Source organism: Saccostrea echinata, unplaced genomic scaffold, assembly GCF_033153115.1.
Source record: "Saccostrea echinata isolate AGI-Se365-2 ecotype Australia unplaced genomic scaffold, CSIRO_AGI_Sech_v1 ptg000016l, whole genome shotgun sequence".
Classification (NCBI taxonomy): domain Eukaryota; kingdom Metazoa; phylum Mollusca; class Bivalvia; order Ostreida; family Ostreidae; genus Saccostrea; species Saccostrea echinata.
The window spans coordinates 8,557,668-8,569,010 of record NW_026889765.1 but is presented as its reverse complement, the minus strand read 5'-3'; the positions used below and the strand labels follow the sequence as shown (position 1 = coordinate 8,569,010).

The 11,343-nt window shown below is 31.2% G+C and overlaps 1 long non-coding RNA gene across 1 annotated transcript; it reads right to left on the bottom strand.

Annotated features, from left to right (window-relative positions):
• Window positions 1–236: 236 nt before the first annotated feature.
• LOC133188885 (uncharacterized) lies at window positions 237–8,716 on the bottom strand. The gene is made up of 3 exons (XR_009721334.1): window positions 8,636–8,716; window positions 3,218–3,319; window positions 237–277 (listed from the first exon to the last, which is right to left on the bottom strand). It is a non-coding gene; the product is annotated as an uncharacterized LOC133188885 (long non-coding RNA).
• Between the last annotated feature and the right edge of the window lie 2,627 nt (window positions 8,717–11,343).

Sequence of the window (11,343 nt, the reverse complement as noted above, 5' to 3'; positions counted from 1 at the left end):
TCAGGTAAGAAATCAAACGTATCTAAGTAATTTTGAAGGATATTTAGCAGAACTATAATCATATTCAACCACTCTCATCAAATTTATCAAGAAAAAAAAGTATGCCCTTCACCTTTGGACCTTTGTGTTACAGAATTTTACATATTGGCTTCAGACATCTGATTCAATTTATTTTGCAGAGAGGCTTTACAAAGAGGAAAAAATCCTTTTAATATATAATATGCTAAACTTTCGTATTGCTTGCGTCTTTCTTCCATCCATAAGTTCTGTTTGAAATCTGAAATTAGAAATAAAAGATTCTCAGAACTGTTTTCGATTTCATACTGTACTAAACATTTTTTTCTTCTGCTTTGTAAACATCGAGACGATATGTCATATGATTGTTACATTCGGTTGTCCCAGAAATATTCATGATCAAACTAGAGAAAATTTATCATATAATATGTTTCGAACTTATGATATTCTTACACTATTTTTTAGCAGTACATTGCATGCAACGCCACATTTGTTTTTTTTCTTGTTTTTATATATGTTAATGGGTGTGTTTGCTGTTTTGGGTATGGGTGATAAGAATTGAAGTGAATGTCAATGAATTTATTTATGAGTGTGCGTTTCTATTGTTATTCAGATCTGTTTCCTCCTTTTTGTTGTTTTTCGGTAATTCAGCTGCTAATTTTCAGTCAAATAGTTAAAATTCTCAGATTTGTCATTTTTCCGTTAGGTTAGACAATTCTCAGGAAGATTAGTATATTAATAGCCATCGATACCATGAATAATCCGCCTTTACAAAGGATCCTAGGGGATGAATTTGAAAATAGTGACAAGGCAAGTTAGTTAGGATTAGTTATGAACATTTCTATGCTAATGAGCTAATCAAAATATTTAAGAGGTTTGTCTTTAATAAACAGAAGGTTAAAACTAATTTCTTGAATAATGCCTAGTAGTGGGGAGGCCAGGGTTCGATTCTCGTTAGCAGCTCCGCGTCAGTACTAAATAAACTTAAGCAGTGACTGTTCCTTCGCTAAAAGCCCGGAATTAGAACGAAAAGTCATGGGTCTTTCGGATGAGACTTAAAAGCCGGGGTCTCGTGTCACGGTAGGCGTTTGCACGATAAAAAAAAAAACATACAGTGACCTATCCGATGATTGAAAAATTATCGACTGGGCATTTAACAGCATACATTGAATGAATGAATAAACATACTTAGTACCTACGACATGTTAAAATGTATAGCCAATACATATTATGACGTCATTGTTCTATACTACTTGAGGTAATAAACAACACCAACAGAACACTTTCTGCGCAAGGGCATCCTTTGTTTAATTTTACAGAATTATTGTATAATTAGAGGAAGAACATTCTAAGATTGATTATCCGATTCATTACCTCATTGATCAGAGTTGAAGAAACTTTCTGTGGAACTCTGTATTTTTTAAGTGTTTTAAATCAAAACTCCACAAATAGTAACCATTGGAACTGTCGACATTTGTACAGCAATATCATCAATTGTTGGAAAAATTTTTATTTATTATTAAATTTTATCATATTAAATAAACCATGCCCTTGCTTGAAGATGTTTTGTTTATTATGTTCATTTCTTTGAGTAATATAGGACAATGACGTCAATATATGAAGTATTTTGACTATACCATGTCATGGGTACTAAGTATGTATATATAAGGGAGTGTAAGTTAAAGCTTTCTCTGTATAACAGACAGATTCCTTGATTAATTTTTTTTCTTATTATGTATAGAATAAATACTGAATCTGATTTCTGAGCAATTCCAAAGCAAAGAAAAAATATATATGAAACAAAATGATTGTTTGTAACGTTTTTATCATTGTAGTGTGCATAAAAGGATTATGAATTCCGTGAAAGTAGAGTATTTGCTAGCTAGTCGTTACGAATGGAGGTGAGGTAAGGTCACCATAAAATTCAAATGTGAATTGCAATGAAAACATTTACATTAATTTTCTATTTTGCTAACATGCATTTAGCATATTGATTCTGTCTTCCTTTAAAATTTCAACATCGAAAAAGTTAATAAAATTTATACTCTCATAAAAAGTGGTCCAAAAAATTACAATAAATCATGTGGTAGCAGTCGATAAATTGCATTTTAGATTTCTTTTATTTGATTCTTTTTCCTTTTGGTTTTGTTTTACACGTACGTGAGGTGTTTTTAATTTCAATTGATTTGACTTTCTTCTGTCTTGGACCGTTCACGGTAGCTCAGTCGGTAGAGCGCTCGCTCCGTGATCGGGAGGTCGTGAGTTCGAATCTCGGCCGCGACAGACCTAAGTCGATAAAAAAATAGGTAGCAACTGTTCCTTCGCCATGCGCTCGGCACTTTGGAGTGAAAGTTGCGGGTCTTTCGGATGAGACCTTAAAAACCGAGGCCCCGTGTCACGGCAGGCGTTGGCACGATAAAGATCCCTCACTGCTCAATGGCCCTGAGTGCCGAGTAAAGGTCAAAATTTGAAGCCCTTCACCGGTATATGGTGACGTCTCTATATGAGTGAAAAATTCTCGAATGGGACGTAAAACAATATACAATCAATCAATCAATCTTCTGTCTTGGGGAATGTAATGATCCCATATTGCTCATACATGTTTGATTATCAAAGTATTCGACTACAGTCTTAATTTATTTTTAAGCGTCCCTTCCTAAGAACGAAATGGTGGCAGAAAATAAAATGATCATTCAGAAAAAAATTCTATTTCTTCTTTATTTAATTCAAAATAGAAAATGCTTAAGGCGTAATTAGATAAAACGTAAAATACCGGAGGTAAATATAAACAGCTATTCTGGATCGTACAAAAATAATAAAAATAAAAATAAAATAAAATACCATGTCAGTTTGATTAAGCGAAACTAAATGTGGAATTTTTGTATTGCTATATTTCACAACTGGTTGAAATTTGTCCAGCCATTTAGAAAATAAACATGAAGTTCTTCCAGATTTGATAAATGATGCATAATAGACGATGGGCGACAGTGGACTAGAATAGATAGCTATAGGTACAAAGTGACTCAGATAGACTTATAAAGCGAATTAGAATGCCCATATCACAGGAAGGAAATCTAACCTAGTGTATCTGAAAGTATGCATCCCTTTTTGATTGGAATAATTAGGGAATCTGCTGGATTTTTCAGGAATTCCGACCAAAACGGGAATACATGAACAATAAGTACGGTTGTAAAACTTTTACCTTTTAATCATGCATATGACGATCATGCATTCCAGCCTTTTCTAGTTTGAAATGTGGAGCATATTGTAGCTGATCATGTGTGCGAATGGAGGTTTTGTCATTCTGAAATCCAAACTTGTAATTGAATATCAATGAAAATATCAATACCAATTTTCCTTTTCATGGAGGAAGCAATTTTATCTTTCATTTTGAAAAACATCAACATGGACATCTGGACAGGACAAGTAGTCTAAAAATTGGTTGGCACCAAATATTGTTATACTGGATTGGTTGATTATTGTTGTTTTACGCCGAGTCGGCAATGTTGCAGCCATATTTCGGCGGAAGTTGCAGTCCTGGAGTTGCAATGACACTTTATTTCTTTTGGTTTCAGTCTTTCTTTAATCTATTTTGATTGAGAAGTATTCAATTTTGTTGTCCTTAGGAATACATTTATCGCAAATTGCTCGTAAAGGATTCATTATGAAATATCCTTGTTCATATTTGAAGCGTTGCAAGTCCTTTGTTAAATACACATGGTAGAAGTTTAACTTACATAATGAGTCAAAATCATGTGTTTCTTTTAAGAAATCTGTATCATTAAGCAAAAGATGAAAACTATGAGTATAGCGAAGACATGATGACTAAACTGCACTGTAAAGCAAGAAAAGACTACACAATATAAGTGCCTGAAAAACATATGTTGTATCTACGGTTTCGTTGATATCGTGTATGTCAAGATCACGCCGCTTTTATTTTTAGCAAAAACCTGTAAACAACATTCAATTGGAGCATACAATGGTGAGAAATAAATTCTTATAATCTTTTTTGAAGATTGCATCAAAATTCTTGTTCTACCGACATTTTTTTTTTTTTGGTACTTGAGACCATGGTAACTTCTTCAACTTTTCTGCGCACGCGTACAATAAGAAGAAGAAATAAAGCAATTTTTTCGTCTTGGGCCACACAAAAATTATTGTTTTCTCCATAAAAGTAGATTTCTTAGGATCCGATACCTGTAATTTTCTGAAACCTAATATTTTCATGAATTTGCACCGGTCATGCAAAAATTCTATCTTTGTCAATTTTCCCGATTGTGCGTCACGGTGTCGCTTTCAGATATGATCATTTTATTTTATTTTCCGTACTTACACTTTTTATATTAGTGATGTCAAAAGGATATTTGAATAGCTGTGTTTTTTTATTTCTTGGTGCAAAAGGAGTTCAGCTGACGAAAAAATACAGAAAAATAATGCACTATCCATTTTGTACGAATAACAAGGGCATTTGAACTTTTTTAATTATAAAGAATGGTTGAAAATTGTCTAGCCATTTCGGAAAAATAAACAGAGAATGTTCAAAGTTTAAGAATGGCGTGCGATAGACGAGGAACTCTGATGCGTGAGAACAGAAGTCATTGGTCCTTATGATTAGCAGATGACCTAACAATAACCGGAATTTAAAATCAATGTTACGAGAATAAAATAAGGCATCAGGATTAAGACATAAGTGATAATTTCAGACTTTTATATAAGAGGCATTAATTACAACTGATACTGAAACAAAAAATCAACAACAACAAATGGAAACAATTGTATAACATTTTTAATTTATCAATCAGAAAAGTTTAAGACAATGTCCGAGATTTGCTTGAGTCTATAACTGCTTTATCAAGGTGAGGCTTGCACATTTTATTCTTTTTATTTTCAGAAAAGTTGATATTGAATCCGTGTGACTTTTGAACAATTACAAGACAAAAGGGAAAGTATATATATAGAAATGCTTGGTACTGTTTTGATTGAAAAGTCTTCAATTTTGTTTTTCTTGTGTACACATTTATCTCATATCACTCGTAAATGATTCGATAACAAGACGTTTTATCTTCGTTCATATATGTAGCGTTGAGTGCCGTTGTTAGGTAAATATAAATGTTATTCATAAAATGATTATTTTTTTCTTTCGTTTTCTGTGCTTTGTTTTATAAAAAAGATGATATAGGGATATTTGAATAGCTGTGCAATTCTTTGCACTACTGTAATGATTTTCCCCTTAGATTCCAAAAAATCCCCTGACGTTCCCCTGTCTGTCCCTGACATTTTCCTGTCTCCCCCTGACTTTCTCCTATGATCCCCTGTCGTTGTCCCTGACTACCCTGTCTACTCCCTGACGTCCCCTGACTTTGCCCCTGTTACCACTGTCTAACCCCTGATGTCCCCTGACATTCCCTGACGTCCCTGTCAACTCCCTGATGTCCCCTGACTAAGCCCCTGACCACCCTGTCAATTCCCTGTCGTCCCCTGACATTCATTTTGACGCAGAAAAGGTGTTAAAATATGTTTATTGTTGCTATTTACTTGTGAGAAATACGTTACTCTTGGCAATTCTTACGTTTTGTGAAAATATATATTTAGTCAATTGTTATTTGTTTGAATATCTTGAGTAATTTATTTCTTAATATGATTATATTTGATTGTTTTAGTTTAATACATGTAGCTTTTAGATAAATTTTAAGGAGAATAAATGCCAGATACTTTGAAAAGAATGAATTACATATTTATTGCATCTTGTCATAAATCGCAAGTAAATATATCTATATTTATTTATATGTCAATCTATCCACATATCCACATTTATTTATTTATTTGTTTGTTTTATTTATTTATTGACTAATTTATTAATTAAATCTATTCATATATTTCTTTTAAGATATTTTTTTCCTTATTGAATTATTAATTAATTGATTAATATTATATATTTATTTAGTTTTTAATTCATTTTATTTTAATTAATTAATAAATTCTATTTTATTCAATTTATTTGTGAGTTTCGCAGAAACAGTCGTAAGGTAAACAAAATATGCTTCAAAGTATCTTTTAAGCATATTTACATTTCTTCTAATTCTTTTAATTTCACGATGGGTATCAAAATAATTGTCTTATTACACAGAATCTGAATTCGGAATTTGTTTCATTGCTTCTTTTACTTTGGTAAAAAAAATTTTAAAAAAATGTTCCTCAAAAACTGTCATGGTTGTGAGAGTAGTTCCGAGCTGTTGATAGTTGACCAGTGACTCTGGGTACACAGACCAGATACCTATTGTTCTTTTGACTGACCACTATACACTGTTTATTCTGTGGCAGCACGACCGTATCCACTCTGCAGGTTTTATTTCTTTCACAACCGTGACAAGTTTTTGAGGAAATTTTTATTTTACCAATGTAAAAGGGAACAATAAAACAAATTCCAGATTCAGATTGTGCGTAATGAGGCGATGATTTTGAAACCCATCATAAAATTAAAAGAATTAAAAGTAATTTGAATATGCTTAAAAAATAGTTTGAAGCAAATTTGTTTTACCCGGAGACTGTTTATGATTAACTTCACAAATTGAATTAAATAGAAATTAATCAATAAATTAAAATAAAGGAAATAAATTATTAATTAATGTTCTTTCTTTCTTCCTTTATTTTGTTTATTCATTTTATTTTAATTAATTAATTTTTTTTTCAATTCCTATTAATTGTGTAGTTCCCCATAAACAGTCTTATGGAAAAACAAATGATGCTTCAAACTATTTTTAGGCATATTTACATTTCTTTTAATTCTTTTAATTTCATGATGGGTATCAAAATAATCGTCTTATTACACACAATCTGAATTCGGAATTTGTTTCATTGCTTCTTTTACTTTGTTACAAAAAATAGAAATATTTCTCAAAAACTGTACGGTTGTGAAAGTAATTCTAAGCTGTTGAGAGTTGACCAGTGACTCTGGGTACACAGACCAGACACCTATTGTTCTCTTGACTGACCACTATACACTGTTTATTCTGTGGCAGCACGACCGTATCCACTCTGCAGGTGTTATTTCTTTCACAACCGTGACAAGTTTTTGAGGAAATTTTTATTTTACCAAAGTAAAAGGGAATGATAAAACAAATTCCAGATTCAGATTGTGTGTAATGAGACGATGATTTTGATACTAATCATGAAATTAAAAGAATGAAAGGTAATTTGAATATGCTTAAAAATAGTTTGAAGCAAATTTGTTTTACCCGGACACTGTATATGAAGAAATAGACAAAATGAATTAAATTTAAAATTAATCAATAACTTAAAATAATTGAATTGAATAAAAAAAATAAATAAATAAAAATTTTAAATAAATCTATCTGTTTATTGATAATTAAATAAAACAGATAAGTAAAAATAAATTAAATAGATTGATTGAATAAAAAAAATAAATATATAAATGGAAAAAAAGAATAGATAAATAAGCAGACAAATTAATAAATAAACAGATACACGAATTAATAAAATCAATAAACAAATAAATAAATAAATAAACAGATAAATAACGGCATTTATCCTTATTAAGATTTATCTGAAAATCTAGTCACAATCAATAAAATAATATTTTGAAAGAATTCAAACAGAAAAACTAATGATTAAAACTACATTTTCACAAAACCTGAAAATTGCTAGGAGTAAGGTATCGATTTCCTAACAAGTAAATAGCAACAAAAACATATTTTAAGCCTTTTCCTGGTCAAAATGAATGTCAGAGGACGACAGGGGGTTGGCAGGGTGGTCAGGGACTTCGTCAGGGGACATCAGGGAGTTGACAGGGACGTCAGGGAATGTCAGGGGACATCAGGGGTTAGACAGTGGTAACAGGGGCAAAGTCAGGGGACGTCAGGGAGTAGACAGGGTAGTCAGGGACAACGACAGGGGATCATAGGAGAAAGTCAGGGGGAGACAGGAAAATGTCAGGGACAGACAGGGGAACGTCAGGGGATTTTTTGGAATCTAAGGGGAAAATCATTACAGTAGTGTTGATGCATAAGGAGTTAAGCTGATACCAAAAATATACGAAAATAATACACTGTCTATTTTGTGAGAAGAATATATAACTATCGACATTTGTATTTTATTTATAAACAATGGTTGCAAATTGTCTGTTGATTTCAGAAAAAATTGAGTTTCCAAAGATTAAGAATGACAGATAATAGACTAGGGGCACCAAGATATGAGAACAGAAATCCATGAATTACTATGTTACGCAGAGGACTGAACGATAACCGCCATGTTAAATTAAAGTTATTAGAATAAAATTTGACTTTATATTTTAGTTATATCAATAGAAAATTTCAGACTTTCTTAAAATTAAAAAAATATTATAAATGAAACTTTAAAAAAATCAGAATAAAATCTATCAAAGTGAATCAATCGGTATATCATTCTAAATCTTATATATTCCATCCTTTAATTTTAAGACAATTTAAAACATTTAATTAAGTTTAAAATTGTTTTATCAAGGTAGGCCTTGCAGATGTTTTTCTTATAAGGAGTGGGATAAATAAAGAATCTGTTACACTTTTGAACAATTCCAAAAGAAAGGAAAAATATAAAAATAAATGAGTACTTCTTACGTTCTTACCATTTGATGGTGCATATAAGGATCATGAATTCCGCCACTTTCCAATTTGAAATGTGGAGTATAATGGAAGTCTTCATCTTTGCTAATGGCGGTTCTATCATTCTGAAATCCGAACTTCATTTTGAATATCAATGAAAATACATGGAAAAATTTCCTTTTCATTCAAGATTCAAATGAAATCTCTCTTTTCTAAAAATTTCAATATATATAAACTTAACAGCACATGTATACTAAAAATGACATGGCATCAAATATTGTATAACTTGTAATTGCAGTCATAGATTTACAATGATTTTTTCTCCATTGGTTTTGGTATGTGTAATTTTTGTCATCAATCTTGATAGAAATATAATCAATTTGGTTTTTATTAATACATTTATCTCAAATCACTCGTGAAAAGTGAATAAATCAATAACAAATTCTTTTGTTCATATTTGTAGCTTTTGTTGTGCTTGTTAAATAAACATGTTGGCAATTAATGAAATGATCATTTTTTATTTCATTTTCTGTACTCTTCACTTTTTATATGAATGGTGTGAGAAGGATATTTGCATAGTTCATAATCTCTTTGATGTAAAAGGAACTAAGTTGTTGCACAAATAAAGAATATGATACATTTGAAGTTATTCTGTAAGTAGATATAACTCTGGACATTTGTATTGCTATTTATAAAGAATGGTTGAAATCTGTCCAGTCTTTTTCCTTAGGTCTAAACCTGTTTGACATGTGCATCAAGGCAAGCTTTGCAGGTGGTTTTCTTATTAAGCAGGTGTCTGTCCTATTATGAGTGAAATAAATACTGGGTCTCTCTGGCTTTTGGACAATTCCAAAACAAAGGGGAAAATATAAATAAAAAAGATAGTCTGCTACGTTCTTACCATTTGATGGTGCATATGAGGATCACTAATTCCACCACTTTCCAATTTGAAATGTGGAGTATAATGGAAGTCTTCATCTTTGCTAATGGCGGTTCTATCATTCTGAAATCCAAACTTCATTTTGAATATCAATGAAAATACATGGAAAAATTTCGATTTCATTCAAGAATCAAATGAAATCTCTCTTCCCTAAAACATTTCAATATATACAAACTTAACAGCACATGTAGACTAAAGATGATATGGCACCAACTATTGTTTTACTTGTAATTGCAGTCATAGAGTTGCAATGATTTGTTTCTCCATTGGATTTGGTATGTGTAATTTTTTTCATCTATCTTGATAGAAAAATATTCAGTTTGGATTTTTATTAATACATTTATCTCAAATCACGTGTGAATGAATCAATAACAAATTATTTTGTTCATATTTATAGCTTTTGGTGTGCTTGTTAAATAAACATGTTGGCAATTAATGAAATGATCATTTTTTATTTCATTTTTTGTACTCTTCACTTTTTATATGAATGGTGTGAGAAGGATATTTGCATAGTTCTTCATCTCTTTGATGTAAAAGGAACTAAGGTGTTGCACAAATAAAGGATATGATACATTTGAAGTTATTCTGTAAGTAGATATAACTCTGAACATTTGTATTGCTATTTAAAAAGATTGGTTGAAATCTGTCCAGTCTTTTTCCTTAGGTCTAAATCTGTTTGACATGTGCATCAAGGCAAGCTTTTCAGGTATTTTTCTTATTAAGCAGGTGTCTGTCCTACTATGAGTGAAATAAATACTGGGTCTCTTTGGCTTTTGGACAATTCCAAAACAAAGGGAAAATATAAATCAAAAAGATAGTCTGCTACGTTCTTACCATTTGATGGTGCATATGAGGATCATGAATTCCACCACTTTCCAATTTGAAATGTGGAGTATAATGGAAGTCTTCATCTTTGCTAATGGCGGTTTTATCATTCTGAAATCCAAACTTCATTTTAAATATCAATGAAAATACATGGAAAAATTTCCTTTTCATTCAAGAATCAAATGAAATCTCTCTTCCCTAAAAATTTCAGTGTGTACAAACTTAGCAGCACATTTAGATTAAAAGTGATATGGCACCAAATATTGTTTATCTTGTAATTGCAGTCATAGAGTTGCAATGATTTTTTCTCCATTGGTTTTGGTATGTGTAATTTTTTTATCTATCTTGATAGAAAAATATTCAGTTTGGTTTTTTATTAATACATTTATCTCAAATCTCTCGTGAATGAATCAATAACAAATTATTTAGTTCATATTTGTAGCTTTTGGTGTGCTTGTTAAATAAACATGTTGGCAATTAATGAAATGATGAATTTTTATTTCATTTTCTGTACTCTTCACTTTTTATATGAATGGTGTGAGAAGGATATTTGCATAGTTCATCATCTCTTTGATGTAAAAGGAACTAAGTTGTTGCACAAATAAAGGATATGATACATTTTAAGTTATTCTGTAAGTAGATATAACTATGGACATTTGTATTGCTATTTATAAAGAATGGTTGAAACTGTCCAGTCTTTTTCCTTAGGTCTAAACCTGTTTGACATGTGCATCAAGGCAAGTTTTGCAGGTGGTTTTCTTATTATTCAGGTGTCTGTCCTATTATGAGTGAAATAAATACTGGGTCTCTCTGGCTTTGGACAATTCCAAAACAAAGGGAAAATATAAATCAAAAAGATAGTCTGCAACGTTCTTACCATTTGATGGTGCATATGAGGATCATGAATTCCACCACTTTCCAATTTGAAATGTGGAGTATAATGGAAGTCTTCATCTTTGCTAATGG